The sequence below is a fragment of the Rhineura floridana genome, chromosome 6, assembly GCF_030035675.1.
Source record: "Rhineura floridana isolate rRhiFlo1 chromosome 6, rRhiFlo1.hap2, whole genome shotgun sequence".
NCBI classification, from domain to species: Eukaryota; Metazoa; Chordata; class Lepidosauria; order Squamata; family Rhineuridae; genus Rhineura; species Rhineura floridana.
The window spans coordinates 82086366-82111688 of NC_084485.1; the positions used below are offsets into that span (position 1 = coordinate 82086366).

Consider the following 25323-nt stretch of genomic DNA (forward strand, 5'->3'; position numbering starts at 1 on the left):
CCCATATTCTTAAACTCTCAGCTAACTTGCTCAAGCGTCTGCACGAAGCTGCCAATAATTATTCCACCACCACCACCAAACAGAAAATAAATCACATAGAATCAGACAGAAGAAAGGTTTGGAATAATTGTCTGCATCTGTGGAACTATAACATTGTTGTAGGAAATAAAATCTGCAGGATTATGGCATCCCAACAAGATTATCTCATTGCAGAAGTTAACCTTTGGTTCTAGCAGTCCTGACATTTCAAAAGATGACTGATAAGAGAGTTATTAACATTAGTATACAGAACAAGTATTGTTTCTTCCATCTCCACATTTACATAAGATTCAAACAGTGAAGTTGACCTAGGAAAAGGAAGTTACATCTTAGAATTTCACTGAGTGTCACTGTGATAAGTGACTCAGTTGCTTTGGACAAGGAGACTCAGACTGAGTCTAAAGAAGAAATGAGATTATTTCCACTGTATTTTTCAAGAACAAAGGCAAGCCTGGTGTGGTGTGAAAGGCTGCTTCTTTTCATCATATTCAGATTTATGTGTTGCTAACACTTGCATTTATATAACCATTTGGAGAATTTCACATGCATTGCCTAATAGTAATCCTTAGACCAGCCCTGTTAGATAGATCAGAGTTTTTATTTTTATTTCAGCAGGCACATTAAGAAAACTTTACTGATTTTCTGATTAATTTTAACTGATTTAATCTCTACTTTAGCTTTTTTCCTAACCTTATTCTACACCACTTAGAAACTACAGTGTTGAGAAACTACAGTGCTGAGCGGATATAAACAATTGAAATAAATAAATAAAATTATCACCATAGTGCAGACTGGGGGAGGAGACTTTGTGGCTGAAAGTATGTGGCTTAAGTGAGTTTATAACAGAGGTGAAAGTTAAACCAGGGAGTTTGCAATTCATTGTTCTGCTGAAGGTTACACAGACAGGGCCTGCAACAAAATGTTGCAGCATATGCTAATTACCCATGAGAAATACTCCTATTCATGGCTCTAGAGAGCCTACAATAGACTTGTAGACTTGCTTAGGCCTCCCAGGAAGGGAAGGCGAGTTTCAGGAATGCAGAAAAGAAAAGGGAATCTCTCCCCTGTGGTGCTATAGCAACAGATGGCTAGCGCCAAACCTCAGTTTTTTATAGCTATATAGCATCTGTCCCTTCTTTGGAGGGGATATATAAGCCGGCTGGCTGAGGGGGCTTGGGAGATCCAGTGCCTGCAAGGAGAAGAGGACCATCACCGCCCAGGCGGGAGAGCCAGTGAGAGTGTAAACTGAATGTGTGGCTGTCTGTATGAATGTATGTTATGAGTGAATGTGTATTTTTAATTTATAGGAGTTTTTATTTTTATGAGTTTTTGTATTTATAGTTTACAATGTGCCTGGGGAAGAGGCCTTTCTATCAAGTGGGGAGACTTGAGGGGCCCCCAACTGCCATAGTGACGGGCAGAGGAAGGTATGGTGTTATGAGAAGGACGTGCCAGGTAAGGGGAACGTGGCCCAGACATGTAGTGCCTGTGCCTTGTTCCGGTCCTTCTCATATCCGCAGGGTTGTTGGTTGTCCTCTCAGCCAACCCTCAGATCTCCAGTTGCTGCTTCTTAATGCCAGATCGGTACAAAATAAAACCTCCCTCGTCCATGATTTGATTATGGATGAGGCAGCCAATCTGGCATGCATAACCGAGACCTGGGTGGGCGAGCAGGGAGGAGTTAGTCTCTCCCAGCTCTGCCCACCGGGGTATTTGGTCCAGCATCATGGTAGATCTGAGGGTTGGGGAGGTGGGGTTGCTGTGGTCTATAAGAGTTCCATCTCACTCACCAAGCACCATGTCCATGCAATTACTGGTCTGGAGTGTTTGCACCTTGTGTTGGGCCAGAGGGACAGACTGGGAATCCTTTTGGTGTACCGCCCACCTTGCTGCCCAATGGCTTCCCTGAGCTGACGGAAGTGGTCTCGGAGGTATTGTTGAGATCCCCCAGACTATTAGTATTGGGGGATGTCAACATCCATGCCGAGGCTACTTTGTCTGGGGTAGCTCAGGACTTCATGGACGCCATGACAACCATGGGGCTGTCTCAACATGTTAGTGGCCCAACACATACATCGGGGCATACTCTCGACCTTATTTTTGCTACTGGACATGGGGATAGTAATCTGGATGTGGGGAGTCTTACATCTCTCCCTTTGTCATGGTCAGATCACTGCTTGCTGAAGTTTAGACTTTCAGTGGCCTTCTCCCTCTGCAAGGGTGGGGGGCCTATTAAAATGGTCCGCCCCCGGAGACTAATGAATCCTGAAGGTTTTCAAAGGGCTCTGGGGGATTTTCCGGCTGATAGGACTGGCGCTCCTGTCGAAGCCCTGGCTAATCTGTGGAATGCAGAGATGACCCGGGCAGTGGACACGATCGCTCCTGCGCGCCCTCTCCTTTGTAGAGCTCATACAGCTCCTTGGTATACTCCAGAGCTAAGAGCGATGAAGCAAGATAGGAGACGGCTTGAGCGGAGTTGGAGACGAACTCCCGACGAATGCAATTATGCGCTGGTTTGTGCTTCTACCAAGCTGTATGTAGGAGCGGTGAGGGCGGCGAAGAAACAACATTTTGCCGCCACTATTAAGTCATCTCTCTTCCGCCCAGCGGAGCTTTTTAGAGTCGTCCGAGGGCTACTCCATCCAGGTCCACAGGACATGGCAGATACTTTGGTGGCCCGCTGTAATGAGTTTGCTGAGCACTTCCAGCATAAGACCTTATGCATTCGCCGGGACCTAGATTCCCATTTTATGACAGTTAGTCCTAATGAGGTGTCTGGAGCACAGTCTAGTCATGTTTTGTTGGATGAGTTTCAGTCAGTTCAGTTCGAGGACGTGGACAAGGTGCTTGGACAGGTACGTGCAACCACTTCGGTACTCGATCCTTGCCCCTCCTGGCTTATAAAAACTAGCAAGGAGGGAACAGCTGGCTGGGCCAAGGAAGTGATAAATGCCTCCTTGCGAGAGGGAGTGGTCCCTGGCTGTCTGAAAGAAGCGGCGGTGAGACCACTTCTGAAAAAACCTTCCTTGGACCCAGAGGACTTCAACAGCTATAGACCAGTGGCGAATGTTCCATTCTTGGGCAAGATCTTGGAACGAGTGGTTGCTGACCAGCTCCAGGTGCTATTGGATGAAACTGATTATCTAGATCCATTTCAGTCGGGTTTCAGACCCGGTTTTGGCACTGAGACAGCCTTGGTCGCCCTGTTTGATGACCTATGTCGGGAGAGAGACAGAGGGAGTGTAACTCTGTTGATTCTCCTTGATCTCTCAGCGGCTTTTGATACCATCGACCATGGTATCCTTCTGGAGAGGCTTACGGAGTTGGGGTTGGAGGCACTGCTTGGCAGTGGTTCCGCTCCTACTTGGCGGGCCGTCTCCAGAAGATAATACTTGGGGAGCATTGCTCGACACCGTGGGTTCTCCAATATGGGGTCCTGCAGGGTTCGGTTCTGTCTCCCATGCTTTTTAACATCTATATGAAGCCATTGGGTGCGGTCATCCGGAGTTTTGGAGTGCGTTGTCATCAGTATGCTGATGACACGCAGCTCTACTTCTCCTTTTCATCTTCTTCAGGTGAGGCGGTCGATGTGCTGAACCGTTGCCTGGACGCGACAATGGACTGGATGAGAACGAACAAGCTGAGACTCAATCCTGATAAGACTGAGATGCTGCTGGTGGATGGTTTCTCTGGTCAGACGGTGGATACATACCCTGTCCTGGACGGGGTTACACTCCCCCTAAAGGAGCAGGTTCGTAGTCTGGGAGTCGTTTTAGACTCTTCCCTATCACTCGAGGCTCATGTAGCCTCGGTGGCACGGAATGCGTTCTACCAACTTCGGTTGGTAGCCCAGCTACGTCCCTATCTGAGTAAGGAGGACCTTACATCAGTGGTACATGCTCTGGTAACCTCACGTTTGGACTACTGTAACGCGCTCTACGTAGGGCTACCTCTGAAGACGGTTCGGAAGCTACAGCTAGTGCAAAATGCGGCGGCCAGACTGCTAACAAGAACCAAGCGGTTTGAGCATATAACACCTGTTCTGGCTCGCCTGCACTGGCTTCCAATATGCTTCCGGGCCAGATTCAAAGTGTTGGTACTAACCTATAAAGCCTTATACGGCGCGGGACCACGATATCTGCTGGAACGCCTCTCCCGATACGAACCGGCTCGTACACTACGGTCTACTACGAAGGCCCTCCTCCGGGTCCCGACCCATAGGGAGGCCCGGAGGGTAGTAACAAGATCTAGGGCCTTCTCAGTGGTGGCCCCCGAATTGTGGAATAGTCTCCCCGAGGAGGTACGCCTGGCGCCGACACTATTATCCTTTTGGCGCCAGGTTAAAACCTTTCTCTTCTCTGAGGCATTTTAATCTAAGTTAATTTGAGTAAATGTTGTAATTTTATTTTAGATGGTGTACTTTTATATACTTGTTGTATTAGATCCTGTAATTTTATTATTGTATATGTTTTTATGTTCACTTACCCAGAGAGCTGTTTGCTAGTCGGGCGGTATATAAGCTTAATAAAATAAAAATAAAATAAATAAGGAGACATGCAGCTCTAAAGATGGGGAAAGTATCCCATTCAACACTACCCCCCATCCCATCCCTGGATACATACTATAACCTGACATCAGCTTGGGCAGGTTGGTTGTCTCTCTTCCTCTGCCTTCCCATTTTAATTTGTTTTTAAATGACACGTGAATATTCCATGTCTCAAACAGCTCTCAGCCACAAGCTTAATTGGTAGACTGAAATAGTCTGCCTCACTTCTGGTTTCTTTAGACCCTGTCAGTCACTTTCAGTTTTTTTTAAAATGCCATTTTCTTTTAATATATTTCCTTCCTGTAAAATATTGGCCAGGCACCTTCTCTGTTATCTTTTTGGTGCCTAATGAAGACCTTTCTCTTTCAACAAGCCTTTTAAAGTAGAGATCTTTCCCAGTCTGCACCTATATTAGAATTGTTTTTAGATGTTTTAATTGTTTTAACGCTTTTGTATTTTCTGTCCTGAACTCCTTTGGGAGGAAGGGTGGGATAGAAATAAAATAAAATTCAGACTTATCTCCTTCTGTGCACCAGTGCTGTCCCCTGAGCATGCAGAAATCACTATCTCATTTTGTGGTGGCTTTCTTTCATACCAAGAGGCACTCAGCTACCTGCGTTCACTATTAGAAACAACAAGTGGAACCTGTAACAAAATATTTCATTGGATTCCCACCTCTCTTCCTGCTCAGGGCTCCAGCCAATCCAGAACAGGAGCTTTAAAGTGCTGTTCAGGCCTCTTTCAGAAGTTTCGGGAAGGGAGCGGAAGGAAAAATGACACCTTGAGGCCTTCTCATGCTGTGCTATAATATCAAGCCAGAAGGTTCAGGTTTGGGCTGGCTGCTAGACCTAAACCTGATAATTCCAAAGGTATATGTGTAACCAGGGAACATAGTCTGGATAATGGGAATGAGGAAATCTATCTTTTTGTTGTTTTTAAATGTCACAGCATGCATCCCCTCAACCCAAATCCTCCCCCCACTGTGATAAAACTACAGCTAGGGGCTTGAACAGGCCAATGCATTTTTCAACCTTTCTCCCCCCCCCCATCTCCATTTTCTTCTCTCTGTCTGTCAACTGCCTTCAACATCCCATTCATCCTGGAAGCTCACAAGTCCTTTTAAGGCTGTTCTGTTTTTTTATATTTTTCTTTTAATTAACAAACATATACTTCTGCATACCAAGGAAGTCCCCTGAGTATGCAGAAACTACTAGCTTATTTTTGGGTGGCCCCATTTCACTTTCAAACTGGTAGGCACTCTACCACCCAAGTTCACTATTAGAAGGAATGTATAGGAATTTTCTGATCTGAACAAGGTGGTTCATGACAGATGCTATTGGAGGTCACCGATTCACAGGGTCGCCATAAGTTGTAATCGACTTGAAGGCACATAACAACAATAACATAGGAACTTTATCAGAATGCATGTCTTTCTGAGCATGTACACACAACAAAAAGATAAGAACTGAAAGATACGTGAGAAAAATGTGAGGTCCCATTTGATGAGCCAAACAGCCCATCTAGATTCTTGAACCAAATACTTTATAACTGTCCCTACTGGATCCAAGACATGGAACTAGACAGACCATGAAGCTGCCTCAGTCACAATAATCCTGGTGTGTGGAAGTCCAAATGAAACTTGCACTGTTTCATTGCTTAATGATCAATTCATTATTCTATTAGAAATCTTCTCAGAAATATCAAGACTGTCCAGCCTGTGAGGTGCCAGAGCACATTTGGGTGCAGAAGAACCTTCTGTGGAAGTTGGACAGAATGAGCTCTCTTGGCAAGCTTGGCTAAAACACAGCTTTTGCAAAACTCAGAATGGTGAGAGAAGGGTAGCAGTCACAAGCTGTCCCTGTTTTAGGGGGCCCAATCATAGAAGACACCAGTTGGGACTGCCAGAGCCAGCTCCCTTTGAGAAGGGAAGAGAATAGAAGTGTCGACCCCCATTAGCAGGCTGCTTCACTCCGGATCATTAAATATGTATATCTTATTACACGCCTTGTTAGAGGATCGAGCTCTATTGACTGATAATAAATTCCAAACCTCATCCCAGCCATAAATTTATCTGGAGACGATGAAGACTCAATAATCTAGTCATGCAGATAATATGATAGGGCCTTAAAAAGATCATTATAGTGGATGTCAAAATTAAAAGTGAAATACACTTTATTAACACTGTTTCCACACTCAGGCCCATTACTTGTTATATTCCGTATTCCCGCTGACCCAACCCTGTGGACTGATGACTTGGGGCCAGGCAAAACAAGCCCCTGGCCTCCTTGGATTGTGAGTGTGCAGCTAATGTAGTGCTTGGTTTCTAAAAAGAGATTCTTGGGCTACTAGGAAATTAGACTACTAAGAAATTAGACTACTAGGAAATTATAGTTCTGCTCTGAAAGGCTTACTCACACCTTCAGATACAATGGAGGGGGGAGCTCTGATTTCTCAGTAGCAACACAAAGATGTTCTGAAGTTGCTCTTAAGAGTCACTCTTTTTATTTAAGTCATATGCTTAAGAATTGAGTCCTGGCTTTGAAAGTGTGTTCCACAGCTGATCCTGACAAGTTCTGTCAACCCCTACTATACTACCCTCCCCATCTAGACTGGAACTTGCTGCAGTGATGGCAAATCCCATCTTCTAGAGCAGCAGAGCTAAGAGCACCCAAGTAGAAATTACACCACAGATTACATTGTACAAACTCAACCACCCAAGAACACATTCTGAGGCAATTGCCAGAGAGCACAATCTGTGAACTGCAGGCAGCCCTTGCCAAAGCTGCAAACATAGTAGTATAGAGGGCTCAAAGTCTTCTGGCCACCCAATGCCTTCTACTTCCCAGCTAGCTACCCCTCCAGACATGATTTCTCACTTCTAATCAGAAGGTCACAACAATTTAAACCCGTTTGATTAGGGCTGGCGGCTCCTACTCTTCTTGTATTGGCCCCACTGGCCTCTTTGTGCTCCTGCCTCCGGATCAATTGGATGTATCAAGTTTAAAGTGGTTCCACCAAGGGCTCACACACTTCAATTCCACAATACACCCCCCCTTTCCCACCTTCCTGTCCAGACAAACAAGGTGGAGGGCACACCAATCGATAAGGCAGCACAGATCAGCTGCCAGGAAACCAATCGCAGATCAGATTGAAACTGACTTCTGCTTGTATCTTACCAGGTCTCTCTACAATAGATTGGCTTGCAAAATCCGATGGAAAAGGAAGACAAAAGGGAGGGGGGATCCGATAATACTCCCTGCCACGGCTGCTCTAATCTGTGACAGCCTGAGGATTTGCTGAAAACCATTATCACATCACAGGCTCCCTCCTCTTCTCCTCTGATAAAGCCCTTGCTAATCTGTTTGTTGCAAGCACTGAACAAATGCATTTAGCAAAACAAGGAATAGGGGATTCCCTGCTCCCCACCCAAATGTGAGCAGGACCTGGTCAGGTTGAAAAGCCTGTTGCAGGAAGTGACCCCAAGCATAGACTGGTGCAAGGGCAGCATGACAGGTGTATTCTGCTTACCTCTACAAGGCAACTGGTTTGCCAGTATCTAGAAGGTCAAAACTCATACAGCACAAAACACTGAATAGTGGGGTTAACTGTCATAAGATTCCTAAAAGTTATATCTGGTTCAAGGAGAAACAGAGGTGACAATGACCCTATAAACAATGTCCTACCTATAGTCTCTACCAAGGTTAGGAAATACTCTCAATTTTTTATCCATTACTAGGACATAAGTGAAGAATCTATCCCTGCATTGACAGTCAACCCCTAAGGACTAGTCACTAGTGATGTCATCATTTGTAAATCCTTTGTTTCAAGAATAAACTTTGACAATCTGCAAACTTTGCAGATTAATTACAAGGCAAATATCACAGCACCCAGAGTTCTTCTCTAGCTCAAATTTGAACCCAAGCCTGAGAAGAATAACTCCTCCCACCCAACCAGCCAGCTCCAATTAAGGCTACAGCAGAGAATTTTATTTCCATTCCCTGATGCCTGGAATGCTGTTAATAGCAACATTGCCAGGATCCTTGGAACATGTAGTTTTCTTAGGGTAGACAGATATCTTGGGGAAAATTTGCCTTAATGCCTGCTGTAAGTATTCCAGACACTGGGAGAGGGCAAAGAGAAAGACCACCCTCCCTCCTAAGGAAGCCGGAGGAGAGACTTGCAGCTGCAGCAGTAGCAATCACTACATAAAGGAGTTGAGTGGGTCCCCTTATATGCTGATGGCCACTGGAAAAATTGGAGGATTAATTAGTGTACTTTTAGTTCCCTTAGTTAAACCTCTGTATGTTTCTGGCTACCTATTATGTATTTGTAGCTGCACATTGATGAATGGCACATATATGTGTTAGCTATATGTCAAATGCCCTTTAAACAATGTTCCCAGTATCTGAGCTCAAGAGTCATAGGACATAATAAGAGGCTGCTGGATCAGGCCAGTGGCCCATCTAGTCCAGCATCTTGTTCCCACAGTGGCCAACCATGTACTGTGGAAACCTGATACCTAACTTACGTATTTATTTATGTATGCCACAGGGCCTCAAAATCATGTCCGTAGTGCTCACACCATCCCTGGGATCGCAATGATCGTTATAGTGCTTATCCTCCACTCAGCTGCAGTTAACTGCCACGCTGATGGGTCCTCTTACTTGTGCACAGAAAATGCCACCAGGAACAAAAGAACTATAGGACTTGTAGCTCTTGAGAAGGCATGTCATGCCATGGAACAGAGATACTCACCTTTCTCACTCTCCACCTACAAGTCCTTGTTTTCTGTATAAATTTGTGCTGTGTGTGTGCACATGTACTAGGGGGAGGGGAGACCTGACCCAGAAGTTCATTATTCAGGATCCTGATTGCTGTGTTCTAACACTGCTTCTGATTTGCCAGAACCAATCTCACATAATCTTACAAGATTTAAGCCCTCACTCATTATCTGCCCCAAAGGGGGTCGACACATTAAAGGTACAGTAGGCTCTGCTACTATCCATGTCCCCAACATTACACTGCTCCCCTGACCGGTCTCCCATGCATTTTTTAATGCATAGGATTCCACAAGATCAGGATTCCTGACTGTACACAAGCCAAGCATGAAGGCTTCCCAGATGCAGATGTCCCCTGAACTACTTTCTGCCCAGCCTTACAGGGAATGGGACTGCAGAGCTGTGTGATGTTGGGGGATAGGGCCAATAAATGGCCTTGCTCCTTCTTCAACACATGGAGCTGCCTTTATGCAGATAATGCACGAAGCAGATTCTAGACATCACATACTGGTAATACAGAGAGAGGGAAATAAGTTTGAATAAACATCCTCAAACACATCCTCAAACACAATCTACAAGGAAGCCTGTTGTTTTCCGTGTGATGACATGCTTGTAGCCTGGTCATCCCTCATGCTTGAACTCTTCTCTCACAAACACACACTTTTTTGGGGATTAGAGGAAAGGCTCCCAGGCAGGTTGAACTGCTTATTTCATCAAACAGATATACCCTATCCACAGAGAAGTCCCAGATCAAGGTAGCAGTCCCATTCATGTCACCCCTGTACTTAATCATAGAAATGGTTGTGGGTTATAGCCATATGGGAGGATGACCATCAGCCATGACTGACAAGGCTCCACAAAGCTGCGCCCTCTGGTGTCTTTTCATGCCTGGTTCTGTGGCTACAAAACAAGAAAAAGGGAATAGGAGTATGCAGAGCTATCTTTCATTCTGTGATCTCATGCCTGCAGGCAATCAGTTAACCCAAGTGCTGTCTCCCCCTCCCTCCTCCATGTAAAATAAAGCTCAAGAAAGCTGGGTGGGCGCAGGGCAGCATTGCAGCAGTATGTCAAACAGAAGGACATTTTACTTCTATCTCAGCTGCTGCCCCAGGGTACATTCCACCTACATTCAATCTTTACTCCACTACACATGTTTCCTCTCCAGCCTGGGATTATTTTTTATCATCAAATTACTGTAGCGATAAGATAAGACTTGTTGTGATAGCAAGCAGAGCCCCCCCATGCCCCTGACCTCACTGCCTTCCCCTAGCCCAGCATCACCCACCATGCCTGCACCGTAAAAGGCAGAGTGCTTTATTCAAGTGTCATCAGGGGGTGAAGAGATGCCCGATGGCTGCCTTTTTCACTGGCTGAGACCAAATAGCAAATGACAGCAAATGTCTGGGAAACAGAGACAGCTGTTAAGAAGTTAGCTAGGTTCTGCCAAGGCCTTTGTGGGGCAACAGGCAACTTTCACACGCACACCAGACTCTTTTAGCAAGAATGCAGCTGGAGCCAGCAAAAAGGATACAGGCAGAGGTGCAGCAGGGACAGGAAAGGTGAGCAGTTACTACTTCAGAGCAACATCCAGTGACTGCCACAAGATATGAGCAAAGCCTAGATACCAATGGCCAGTTTTGTGTCTTCCATCCAGCTGTGCATTTCTGTACTAGCAACAGGGGTCACGTAATAGTCTAGTCTTCTGCAAAAACGGCTAGTGTAGCACAGTGGTTAAGAGAGCTAGTCATAAATCAGGGTGTCTCTGGTTCAAATCTTGCCTCTGCCATGGATTCACTAGGTGACCTTTGGCAAGCCATTCTCTCTTCTCCTAACCTCAGTCCTGCCCTCCCCTGCCCCCCAGCAAAATGGAAGATAATAATATTGGCTGATCTTATGAGGCTATTGTAAAGATTACAACTAAACAATGTGTGTGAAGTACTCTGACAACCTGAAAACGCTATACGAATTTGAAGCATTATTATTTTGGGGCAAGGTACTTGAGCACGTACCAGTATCTCAACTCCAGATTATCTAGACCCATCTGAATCCAGATTCAGGCCTTCTTTTGAGACTGAAACAGCTTTGGTTGCTTTGCTAGATGACCTGTGTCAAGCACTAGACAGGGAAAGTACGTCTCTATCAATTCTGTTGACCTCTCAGTGGCATTCAGGATCATCAACCATGGTATCCTTTTGGGCTGCCTAGTGCGGATGGGTTTGAGAGGCACTGTTTTGTAGTGGTTATAGTACTGCCTAGAGGGTTGTCCCAGAAGGTGATGGTGGGGGATATCAGTGCCTTGGCCTCTGCTGTATGACAGACATCCTTGAGCTGGGCCTTCCAAATGTTTTGGACTACAATTCCCATCATTCCTAACCACTGGCAATGCTGGCTGGGGCTGATGGGAGTTGAAACATCTAGAGGGCACCAGGTAGGAGAAGGCTGGTGTATGGGGTTTTTCAGAGACTGATTCTGTCTCCTCTCTTATTTAACGTCTATATTAAACTGCTGGGAGAGATCATCTGAAGGTTTTGGGTGCATGGTCATCTGATATGTCATACCTGCTCCACATACATGAAAGACTGCCTGTTCCCTCAAACACTGATTTAACAAAATTTATATACTACTTGAATGTAAAGACCTCTAAGTGGTTTGCAAAAAAAATAAAATTATCAATAAAACAGTTAAAAACAAGTAATTAAAAACATATTTAAACAATTAAAACAGATACCAACTAAAAAAATTGAAAGAGATCATCAACATATATGTGTCTGGATAGCCTTGCATAAACAAAAAAGTTTTAAGCAGGCACTGAAAAGAATACAGTGAAGGTGCCTGACTGATGTCAATAGGCAGGGAGTTCCAAAGAGGAAGTGCTGTCACACTACAAGAACTATTTTTAACAAGTGTGGAATGAGTATTATGTGGCACCTGTAACAGAGCCTATTCCACAGATCAAAGTGCTTAAGCAGGCACATATGGGTAAGGGTCCCGCACACAAACTGGGCCCAAGCTGTTAAGGGCTTTATATACCAGTAGTAACACCTTGAATTCTTGCAGTATCAAACTGGCAACCGGTGCTGATCTCTGAGCAGAGATGTTATAAGTTGATAGGGTTTCACTCCCATCAGCAATCTGGCTGCAGCATTCTGAACTAACTGCAATTTTCGGATCAGGTGCAAGGGAAGCCCCACATAGATTTGCCTAAGCTTTCAGATCATCATGGAATGCCCTTCTTAGACTGCCACAATTTTCTAAGATACCACATGCAGTGACACAGGAAAGGGTGTTCTCAATAGTGGCACCTCATCTTTGGAATGCCCTACACTCTCAGGTGTAAGCAGTACCAAAACCAATGACACCAGGTAAAAACATGGCTATTTACCAAAGCGTTTGATTAAGTGGTGTCTCTCACCTGGTTGACATAGTTATGTTGTTGGTATATATCAGTATATATTATTGTTTTTATTTAAGTTGAATCTAAATGAAGTATTGTTTTATTGTATTTCAATGTTTTCTCTCACTCTGGGGCCCCATCTGCACAATGCATTTAAAGCAGTGTCATACCACTTCAAACAGCCATGGCTTCTCCCAAGGAATCCTGGGGACTGTAGTTTGTTAATGGTGCTGAGAGTTGTTAGGAGACCCATATTCCCCTCACAGAGCTACAATTAGAGTGGTCTAACAGCCAGGCCCCCTTCCCAGGGAACTCTGGGAATTGTAGCTCTGTGAGTGGAATAAAACAATTCTAATATCACAAAAAGAGGCCCTTCTCTCTGTTCCATCTAGGTTTGAGGCAAAGCTGATGACAAGAGATAGGGCCTTTTCAGTGGTTGCACTGATATTATGGGATACTTTGCCCCGTAAAGCATGGGTGGCCCCCTCTTACCTGCTATTACTTCTAAAGGTTCTTTTTATCTGTGATCTCTGACATCGTTGCTTTTAAATGTAGTTTTATTGTTGTGTTTTAATATATTTTGAGTGTCTTGTGATTTTAAATAGCCTTGAGTGGTACAGGGACATTAATAATAAATAATAATAACATTAGAAAGGCAGAATACAAAAACTGTCTATAAATAAATATAACACAAATCAGTGGCTATTTTCAGAGAGACATATGTAGAAATGGGGATATAGTCTTTGCCTTAATCCCTTTGACCTCACCTGTAACCAAAACAACATCTAGGGCTGTAGGCTTATACACATACCTGGAAGTCTCACTGAAGTTGATCAGGCTTAATTCAGAGCAGCCATGGACAGGATTGTACTGTACATTTGTGGAACTGCATTTGATTACATTAATCTCCTTTTATCTATGTTCTTCCATTGCTCTACTCTCTACATTATCTCCCCTTGCTATCAAACTTTAAAATGTAAGTCAGGAGTCGGGGGAGGATTTCCTGGTTGGCTTTCTAACCTTTCCTCTTAATTCCTGTCATTTTTCACATTGCTTTTAAAAAATCATTCTAATTGCTTGCTGTAAGCCTTCTTGAGTGTTTTAAATGGAAAGATGAAAGTATAAATATTTCAGATAAACAAGTTTGTATTTGCACAAGCTGGTTGCTATTCTGACGGGGAAAAAAACACTGTGCCCAAGTCAAAGTCCTCAGCCACTGAGAACTATTTAACTCATGCTAAAGGCCAAAGTAGACATGATGTTAATTGCATGATTGAGGGGAAGGGCTCTTTAACCCTTTGGTCATGATGAATATCTTCCACCCACCCACCCACCCACCGAGAGAGAGAGAGAGAGAGAGAGAGAGAGAGAGAGAGAGAGAGAGAGAGAGAGAGCTTGGAAAGCAGGTAGATGATTTATTTATTGTATTTATGTATTATTACATTTATATCCCACCTTTCTTCCACAGAGCTCAAGGTGGTGTACAAACATGGTTCTCTCTCTCCTGATTCTTTCCTCACAGGAGATTAGGATGAGAGACAGTGACTACCCCAAGATCACCCAGTGAACTTTAGGACCAAGAAGAATTTGAACCATGGTCTCCCAAATCCCAGTCCAACACTCTAACCACTACACTAAACTGACTCTCCAGATCTCAGTGGGATCACAATACAGAGAATGGTTAATTCTCCTCCTGATCCTTTCCCTCAACTCCATGGCTATCTATTAATTTTTAAAATTAGGCATACTAATTGCAATCACTCCAGGAATGTCATGTCTAGTTTAGTCCTGACTGAGCCCTGGCTCAAGTAAAGCTGTCTCACACGTGTTGTCCGAGATTTGTTAGTATATTTTCAAGTGCATTCTTTAATTAACTGACCAGGGTTCGAATCCCCACATAGCCATGAAGCTCACTGGGTGACCTTGGGCCAGTCACTGCCTCTCAGCCTCATGAAAACCCTATTCACAGGGTCGCCATAAGTTGGAATAGACTTGAAGGCAGTACATTTACATCCCACCCTTCTTCCTAGAAGTAACACTATAGATATCCTTACTGTCTATATTTCTGTATGTCTCTGTAGATTGCTACAACTGTACCAGTTGGCTAGATCCAAACACAAAGTGTAAACAAGAGACATACATTCTTAAATACTTGTGTATATATGGCTCACAGTACTGATGGAACAAACGGCTACCCAATACATGTCACCGGTGATTATTATTATTACATTTATATCCCACCTTTCCTTCAAGGAGCTGAAGGCGGCATACATGGCTCTCTCCACTCTATTTTATCCTCACAACAACCCTGTGAGGTAGGTTAGGTTGAGAGAATGTGACTGGCTCAAGAACACTGAGCAAGCTTCATGGCTGAGTGGGGACTTGAACCCTGATCTCCTAGGTCCTAGGCCAACACTCTAACCACTTCACCACACTAACTCTGTTGAAGGAAGTGTGTACCCCTTTCATACTTCGTAAGTGCTACAGGAAATATACTTGCAGCAAAAGCAACTGCCATGCAACTTGTGGAAATTCTCATACAAGGATTTCAGAAAGCTTAGACTAGAAGAAACTTCTCTAAATGTACATACCATGGGTTGAATAAAAAAAAAACCATGACATTGTTACTTTCTCATATCATTCAGAGCAGCCTGGCACCGGGCCAATTTGCCACATGCAAAATCATCATGGGAGATGGTGCCCACCTGCTGTTTTGTCTCACCAGCAGTCTCACTACTCATCCCTGAGTGAGCAACCCTAGAGACTCACAGTAAAGCACATGACAGGAAGGGGAGCCAGAGCAGATAGAAGGATCCACCTGTGTTTGCAAAGCCAAAGAAACTCAGTAGGACTTTTATGATGAATCTCCTCTGCTTCTTGTTTACTCCAACCCCTTCTCTCAACTGCCTGCTTTCCCAGCTGCATGTCAGGGCACTCCTTCTAATCCCTATTAATTTAAGCAATGCTGGGCTGCTGCTCACCCCAAACTCTTTATTATTTATCAGGTTTGTTTATTTGTAGCTAACAGGTAGTGCTCAGCATGGGCCCCCAGGACAGGGACAGGGGCCGTTAATCATACTGGCTCCCCCACCATCCGCCATCCGTCAATTACTCCTGCTCCCTTTAATTAGTAATGAGGACTAATATCCCTGCCTCACACACAGGCTGGAGTGGAACTCCCCTCCAGGGGAAGGAGAGAGTCAGGGCCAGGGGAGGATTCAAAATAAATAAGGGAAATAGGGCTCCTCTTTCTCAAACAGCTACTAAGCCCCAGGCTCCTGTCAGTCCTGGAGAAACAAGCAGCCTCCAAGGCCCTTATTTATCACCCACTTGAGAGTGCCTACTGCAAAAGGCAAGCAGGAATTATTTTACCGAGTACCAGGCCACACAACATGTTGATGCTGAGTGAGGAACAGGAAAAGCAGCCTTAGGTACAGAAGTGAGTAAAGAAGCTCTGCAGACCAAGGTTCTGCTCACAAAGAGTGCTTTCAAAATATGCCTGAGGGCAAGAAAGCAGCATGGGGCCTAAGCTCTGTGCTATTAGCCAGCCAGGAGAAAACTATAGTCCTGAAAGGCAAATATATTTGTTGATACCCCTCATTCCTGACCAAAATCAATTTCTCTGTTTTGCCAGTAACCCTCATTCTAATACACCTCAGAGCCAACCTCTGTGACTAGCCTTTCATCAGATGCCCATCAACTCTAACTCAGTGACTCCCTTACTAGTCTAGCTATTCTCTCCCTATTCCAGATTTTGATGTGCCCCAATTCTGATTCATGCATCCAGTCCAAAATTATCTTTTTCACAGCTTAGTGTAATTTCCATGTGCAAACTCCTATCCTATACAAATATCAAGGAGAAATGTGGGGGGGGGGCACGGGACGGGACATGAACTTCTTTAGTCTTGAAGCCCAAATCAGCAGTGCCCCAGAATAAGAGAAATAAATTTTACAGCTCTCTCCCTGCAAGACTGCATTAGCCATTTGCTCTCCCTTGCATGGAATGGCATGCTCCTGTATGCTTCAGGGCAGGGCTTCCTTTCTGAAGGACCCAAGTCTAGCCAGAATAACATTGGGGGAAGAGAGAGAAGAGGGGCTGAGAAAGTCCAACACTAGATAAGAGACTGAAACTGTTTACAGAGCAGCTGCCACATCTAATTGTTCTTCCTGTGATCTTCCAAAAGGTAGCAGAGGGAGAAAGTTAAGTCAAATGGTCATTAAAGCTAGCTGTTCTGGGGAGTCTTGTATGAGAGTAGGTTTACCTAATGCCTCAGGCAGCATAGGATACAAATTATGCCCCTGTGATTTATTGACTGGGGAAGTTTTTACACCGCAGCCCATTAAAATAGATGGCTCTGTTTATAGCTAGGCCTTCATGCTATAGAAACCTAGGCTGGATGCCGAGCTTATGACGACTCTGCAGGTGGACATCTCATTAAACATATATGTATGCACTGCGCTCAGGATCCAAGCTTCATGAGCCCTTAGGGAGGTTTTTTAATGAGTTTAATAAGTGAGATAGGTTATAAAGTCTTCAGGCCGCTTAGCTCAAAAGATCAGTAGGATCATATACACAAAACTCTGCAAATCATGGCTATGTAGCAGTGGCTGTTGACACTTGAACATTATGGTAGGGTCCATAATTGCCATGTCAAAGCCTGTTCTGCCCTTCAAAATCTCCAGCTTCAAGAGAGTAAGAGCTTGTGTGATTACCATCTCTACCTTTTCAAATTCTTGTCACAAATGTTGAAGAGCTCTGGGTTACACATGGAGTAAAAGTTTGCTTGTTCCTTGGGAACTTGAGGGGTCAGAGTTCTGATGGCTGGAGAAAGATGTAGAAGTCTGCTTGTGCTAGCCTGGGAGCTGCAGGACTAGCCTGGACTAAGGCTGTCAAAAGATCATGGAACAAGATTTTACAGAACTGCACGGGAACCATGCCTTGGATCCAATGATTCCATTTACACATGCTGTCAATCACCCCACATCACTACTGTAGTTTCCTGAACTTGCTGAAAAGCCACTGGGGCAGCTAACCCTTTGAGTCACTTTTCTGAATATGGGAGTGAAAGCAACAACACACTAGAAATGGGTGAATATCTCTTCCTCAAAAATGTTCAAGTTTTTCTAACATTCCTTTTGAATATTTGCAGAACCTCAAAGGCTTTTGTGAGCACTTAAAAACAATTCTTGCAAAACCCTTTGTCCCATTTTCCCATCCACTCACAAGCTAAGGTAAGGAGAAAAGGAAGAACATAAATCCTTCATCTTCCCTGCAGGGGGCATAATCAGCAGTGGAGAGAAATTATTTACAGACTGGACCTGAGAAAATTGCTGGTAGGAGGCTGACACTCCCTTCCCACAGGGGACCCTTGGTATAACAAGGCCACTGGCAGGGCTGTCTTTTGTTTGCCAGAAGCAGTTTTCCTATCTGCAGTACTTTAATACAGGCCCTAGGTAAGCCAATGGAGATATTTCTCAGTTGGCTTGTCTAAGCAGTGACCCTCTTACTGAAAAGGTCCACACTTCCACTTATTATACTCACTACAGATGGGTTGCTTACCATGGCAAGTGTTGCCTCCTGATCTTGGATCTAGGGAAGGAGTCATCTCTACACTTGTATTGTGCTTCCAAGACACTCGTAGTATCTTAGAAGTACAGCATATCAACAGGAATGGTCTCCGAGCCCTTTTTTTGCTCTAAACAAGGAAAGACCATTCCCAGGAAGGCCCTCCCATACAGAAATGAGATCAAGGCAAAGTTTATTGAAAAGCTATTGAAGAGTGTAAAAAGGACTGTGTCAGGCTTGGGCCTCTGATGGGCATCTACCTAAGCTAATGAGTTCCCAACTTGTAGCTGTCATGACCTATGATCCAGGGACCTTGCAGTGCACAGTGAGGACAAGATTCAGGCTACTGTTCAGGGGACAAAGTTGGGGGAGGGACAACTGCTAATACCTTATTTAGGGACCTCTTAGCTGGAGGACACAGCCCTGACACCATCCTCTCACTCAGAAGTTAAGTCCCCAGAACTACCTCCATCTGCCCAGCCTTACAGAAATCAATGACTATAAAAATAAGATGAAAGCCCTTGAAGCACCCAGCTGGTCCCTCCAGGGAGGTGGAACCTATCACATTCCATGTCTCACCAGGCAGGATTTAGTTGTCTCTAGTCCTCTTCGGCCAGCAGAGCCTCCTTGAAGCTACCCAAAGTCATGTTCATGTCTGGTTTCTGCTTTGACTTGTGTCTGACCAGACACTGCCTACTTCCCATATGAGTCTCAAGCTCCCAAATAACTGGGCAGTAGCATTACCTATCACTATTACTATGTCTGGGACTGCCTGTCTATTACTGCTACTCAGCGCTATCCCACACATATATTCTCCCAAATGGCTTCTGAAAAACCAGTACCTATCATGTGAAAAGGTCAGGAACATCTTGACAGTTTTCTGCCCATCAGATATTGACAAAGAACAAATATTTTCAGCACATGTACCAGATTTCGCATTTCATATTACTGTTAAGTGTAACCAATACAGGGAAGAGGCCAGTGCTCAGAAACACATATTCAGATGCAGCCACACTTAAATACACACACAAGCATAGATACAGACATATTCACCTACTTACTCTCATATGTATACACATGTGTACACACACAACCTTTGGAATTGTTTGAAATGGATTGGAAAATTAGATGTTTTACCCAGATTATTGCTTATAGTGGATGGTTTCCACTGCCAGACTAATGTATGAACAATTTGACACTGGCCAAGAGAGATTAGAGTGGAACTTAATGTATATGCTGCTTTTCCACATAATAAACTGTGCTAATCTAACCCTAAATAGAAATGCTGATGGGAAAATAATAACTGCAAATGGCACATCAACAACAAATACATTTTACTGCACTAGCCTAGAGACCCAAGTTATAATGCCCTCCAATGACGCAGACCCTCAATTTCAACAAAAGAAAAGAGGAAAGGGAATTAGACCCTTACAGCCATACTTACCATTTCACCATGGTAGGCTCTACGCCAGTCTTCCCCAACCTGATAGGTTCCAAATATTTTTCCAAATATCTTCAAACACCTATCAGCCCCAGCCAGCATGGCCAACGTGAAGGGATGATGGGAGCTGCAATTCAAAACATCCGGAGGGTACCAGGTTGGGGAATGCTGCCATATGCAGTTAGCCCATTCTCTCTCCATGAGACCAGAAATTCCCATCCCAATCCAACCAAGAGAGAAGGGAGACAAAACTTCAGAGCAGATCCACCCTCTCACCATGAGCTGTACTCCGCCCATCTACTAGAGCTTCATGTTCTGGAGTGGCATGACTCCCTCTTCCAGGTCATGGCGGAGAGGCACAACATGTACCAGTGCCTGGTGGAGAGCTGTCTAGAGAAGTTTAAGAGCAGCAAAGACCGCAAGGAGCACTTGGTCAAAGTTCACTGCTACCCTTCTGATTTTTGCTTTCTGATTTGTTAATGTATTTTATTGGAACTTGTAACTGCTGCTTTTTGTAAATTGTATTGTTTTTATTGATGTATTTTTATATTTGTGTTTTTTTTGTAAGCTGCCTTGAGAGCGTTTTGGCCAAAAGGCGGGGTAGAAATAAACAACAACAACAACAATAATAATATGAGTGTGGGTAGATCAAACGATGTTAAAGCATAGCCTGGTGGTGATCCACCATCCATGGTGGACTCATTCGAAATACTGACACCTTCTGGTGAGGCAAGTCCAAGGAGAGGTGCTTCCTACTCAGCCACTGCAACCTTTTCTGTGGCCATCCTATGGTGAGAGCTGATGGAGGCAATTGGGGGGCAGGGTGATGCCAACAAAAAAGTCCTACCAAGTAGGCTCTTGTTGCCATGCAACTCTTCCAAGAACCACTGCTGTGGCTGCTACCACCTGATCATGAAACATATTCTCCCTTCTCTGGTCACAGAAGCAAGCCCCTTTGAAAATATCCGGGGGGACACACTAGTAAGAAAAGCAGGCAAGTCCAGATGAAAGCTCTCAAGATAGGTAAAACACAATCTCCTTGATCAATCATAACTTTTTATTCCACTACATGTATGAAGCCTACTTTGCATGGCAGTGTTGATAATGCTACAAATCCCTCTGGGCATGGAAGAAACCACTGTATAGGCTAGGATGGCCAGTTATTCCCCCGCTCAACTGTCTAGGTGAAGTGTGCGATGGGAAGGAAGAAACAGGTGGAGTTGGCATTTTCACCACCAATTCTCTCCCAAACAGGCGGCATCTCTCAGAAATGAAATTTTGTAGGTGATTAGCTCACAATGTGCACTTAATCGCTTTGGGTATTTAAAAAGCCCCATTAAATTAAATGGCCAAGATATTGAGGTTTAAGCAGTGGCTGCGTCCAATGCACAGTAACTCTCAAGCTCATTACTGGCATTGCCAATTTTGCAGTTGAAATTACAGACCCATGAGAAGCTGAGCTATTTAATGCCCATTCACAGAACACAGCACAACAGAGCTGCAGGGGGATGAAATAGCGGTAGAAACACAAAGCTTGTGGCAAAAAGGGCTAATGTGACATTCATGTGTTAATAGGAATGAAGTTAACAGGGGTAGGAACATGCACTGGGGACAGCTACCAGATACCGCACACAGCCCAGAGTTCCAATACCTTTTAAAGGATGCTAAGAACAAAAAAGTGGCAGTGGTACAAGCGCTGCTTTGGCAACATACATATGGAACCGGAAGGTGATATACAAAGCAGCTTCATGATCAGTCTGAATAAAGCGAAAGAATACGGTTGTGCATGTTATGAAATGTATATACCACGTAATGTGTTTGCCACCTGTTCATTGTTGCCAATCCATTTAGAAGGGGTGGGGATACTACCACTTCCCAAACCAAAGCAATTCAAGATTACAAGATAAACTTTTGCGCATTCACACAATATGTTCCTTTGAGCAGAGAAATAATCAAACATAAGACCTATTTGGGATCTTGCTTATGGGAAGGTGTTTGAACACAGCAGTAATGAGGCACACAGGAGAACGGGCACAGAACCAAATAGGACTATTGTTTAATTCGTGCTTTGAATGAGAAATTTTTCTGCATGATGGAAGAGGCTAGGCCCTGCTTTCCATTCCTCTCTGTAACACCACTGAACTGTAAATGATTGCAATTTTACCTGACATTGTTCGTTTAAATTATTTACACTCCTCAAGTGTAGATATGCAACTTCTCTTGGAGTGCCCTGCAAGGGGAGAATGGGACAGCAGATTTAAAATTACTTGCATCTATCACTCAATTGCTTTCAAGCCAAACACACCACTCCTAACTTAATGACATCATTTCTGCAGCCACAAATCTGTCACTGATTTTGGTTTAAAGCCAACAGGATCCCCCGCCTGAGAACAGGCAGGCTCCCAGCGCGGGAAGAACCTCATCACTCAAACTGCACATTTCCTGCAAGACGTGAAAAGTATGATTTTCTCTGTCTTTTGTGACATGAAACATGTTGCATTGTAAATACTATACAGCACAAAATGGGCAATGGTCTCCCTCATTTTAATTAGACACTGAGCTACAGGTAAAGCCAAAGTTTGCCAGAGGACAGGGTCAAGAACCAGCATTAAGAAATGGAATCAGACAGGAAAATCTAGATATCAACATGGCTGATTATCCTTTAATTAATCTCAGTTTCCTGTTCTCCCTCCCTCAAAACATTAATACAGAAATTAATCCCAGCTGGCCAGTGGCTGGAGAAAGATAAAGAAAAAACTACCAGGTAAACCTGCTGTGGCTGCCCACCTCAAGTGTCTGCAGAGCAAAAGGTAAAAGTGGCACCTAACAGTGGACTGAGGAGAGTATATAGTAGTAGCTGGATCAAATTATTTGCATGAGCTAGCCTGAGTTTAAGGTCAGCCTTGGGGATCCAGATCTCCAGACCATCTTTACTGGATCTTTGCTTTATGGGTACCAGAGACAGTGCTTTTTTAGTGATGGTGCTATAGATATGTAATCCTCTGCCTGGGAAAATCTAACCACCACCCTCTCTTTGCATTCATAAAACAGGCTTTTTTATTCTGGTAGGCATTTTCTGATAGATCTCTGCTGTTCTAACAAAGATTATTTTTATGCTCTATGGTTTTATTGTGGTATTTTTAGTCTCATTTTATTATTCCATATACTTTATCTTTTTATACTGAAAGCCACTTTGATTATATTGGTAAAAAGCAGAACAGAAATAACTTTACATACATGCAAGCTAATGAGCCACCAAGCCCTTCTGGAAAGCCGAAGCAATGAGTGCACTGCTGGTACAATTAACTCAGGCAGTCACGAATCTTTGCCTCTGCCATTGATTTTGATTCAACTCCAATTTTATGTTTTGACCTTCTCTCCCAAAGCCCTTGCTCCCAAACCAACAAACAAATCTTATGGAGCTTTCTGTCTTGAAACAGCTATCCCAGTGAACAGTAAGAATACCTAGGGAGAAGAGCACTCTTCTGACAAAGGCAAAACCACTTTTAAGCCAACAGGTTTCTGTGTTAGCCACTGCAATAGCCTTTCTTGCTGAATAGTGATGCCATATTTTAGAATAAATGAAAAATAAATGGCTGGATCTCCTATGTTCCAGTATGGCTTCCTCGGCTGCCAGGGAGATATTATGGTGAAAGTAATAGAAGACCCAACTTTAGAAGAGATAAGAGAATTTATTTATTTATTTATTTATTATTTCGATTTATATACCGCCCTTAGCAAAAGTAGCTCTCAGGACGGTGAACAAACGAAGTAAAATACAATATATCATAATAAAAGACCACAAAAACATATACAAACAAACAACAAAAAACACGACAAAAACGAAATACAGCACAAATTAAAGAAAATACAGATTAAAAGATTAGAAAGGTTAAGAAGATTAAAAGATTAAAATGTCTGGGAGCATAAAAAGGTCTTTACCTGGCGCCGAAAAGATCGGAGTGTAGGCGCCAGGCGTACCTCTTCGGGGAGGCTGTTCCACAACTCAGGGGCCACCACAGAAAAGGCCCTAGATCTGGTGACCACCCTCCGGGCTTCCCGATGGGTTGGTACAAGGAGGAGGGCCTTAGATTCTGAACGAAGTGAACGGGTAGGTTCGTAGCGAGAGAGGGGTTCCACAAGGTATTGAGGTCCCACGCCGTGTAAGGCTTTATAGGTCAAGACCAGCACCTTGAATCTCGCCCGGAAGCAAATAGGAAGCCAGTGCAGACGCGCCAGAATAGGTGTTATATGCGAAGACCGACTGGTCCTCGTCAATAGTCTGGCAGCCGCGTTCTGCACCAGCTGAAGCTTCCGAACTGTCTTCAAGGGCAGCCCTACATAGAGCGCATTACAGTAATCTAATCTTGAAGTTACCAGAGCATGAACAATGGAGGCGAGGTCATCCCTGTCCAGATAGGGGCGTAGTTGGGCTACCAGACGAAGATGGTAAAATGCATTCCGTGCCACCGAGGCCACTTGGGCCTCGAGAGACAAGGAAGAGTCGAAAAGAACCCCCAAACTACGTACCTGTTCTTTCAGGGGGAGTGTAACCCCATCCAGAACAGGGTGAACATCCACCATCTGAGCAGGGAAGGCGCTCACCAACAGTGTCTCGGTCTTGTCTGGATTGAGTCTCAGTTTATTAGCTCTCATCCAGTCCATTATCGCGGTCAGGCAACGGTTCAGCACATCAACAGACTCACCTGAAGAAGATGAAAAGGAGAAATAGAGCTGAGTATCATCAGCATATTGATGGCAACGCACTCCAAAACTCCTGATGACCGCACCCAGCGGTTGCATGTAGATGTTGAAAAGCATGGGGGACAAGACCGACCCCTGGGGGACTCCACAATGGAGAGTCCATGGTCAAACCAGTCTCCAGCTATACTGAATCTGAATGATCCCAAAACGTAGTCCAATGCTTAGAAGCCTTTTTCTTCAACTGCCAGAAAATGTTTAGCAATGGAAAGCCATTTAAAGTAAAGCCTGACCAATGAGCCTGACCAATTCAAGATTAGTAAGAGAGGGCAGTTATCTTGTGTGCCCATAACCAATCAGGGTTCAGGACAGGGCTGGCCTTCACTGTACCATTTTCTAGATGTGGAGCAAAGGGGTGTTCCTAATGGCTTATAATTGTGTTGGAAAGATTTTGCTTATCCCTTTGATGGGGAAAGGTCACGAGCCATAGCAACTGCCCAACTGCTGACTAAGTAATGATGTTTGTTTTTATCTAAATTGTACAGATAACAAAGCTGGATTCCATCCAAGACTGTTCATTACTATTCCATTCATTGTGTGACTACCAGTGCTGCAATATCTGCCAGGAACTGGAAGATAAATAATAGCAGGGTTTGGGGGTTACTGTCAAACACAGCCAGCTAGCAACAGGTAGGAGTGCCAAAGGAAAGGGAGAAGGGTACTGAAGATTAGCTTCCTGTTAAGATACTGTGATCCAGTTGGAGTGCTGAGTGAAAAGAGGGACATGAATTCCATTCCTGTGTGCAAGGAAAGAGATTTTTCAGTGGGTTTCCCACAAATAGAGAAAATGAAGGGTAC

General features: G+C 44.1%; 1 protein-coding gene and 1 long non-coding RNA gene across 4 annotated transcripts in view; both read right to left on the minus strand.

Moving 5' to 3' along the window:
- The window catches only part of ERI3 (ERI1 exoribonuclease family member 3), a 299483-nt gene that overhangs the window by 36290 nt on the left and 237870 nt on the right, over positions 1 to 25323 (minus strand). The window lies entirely within an intron of this gene.
- LOC133387605 (uncharacterized) lies at positions 19817 to 24859 on the minus strand. The gene is made up of 3 exons (XR_009763522.1): positions 24471 to 24859; positions 21929 to 21994; positions 19817 to 19891 (listed from the first exon to the last, which is right to left on the minus strand). It is a non-coding gene; the product is annotated as an uncharacterized LOC133387605 (long non-coding RNA).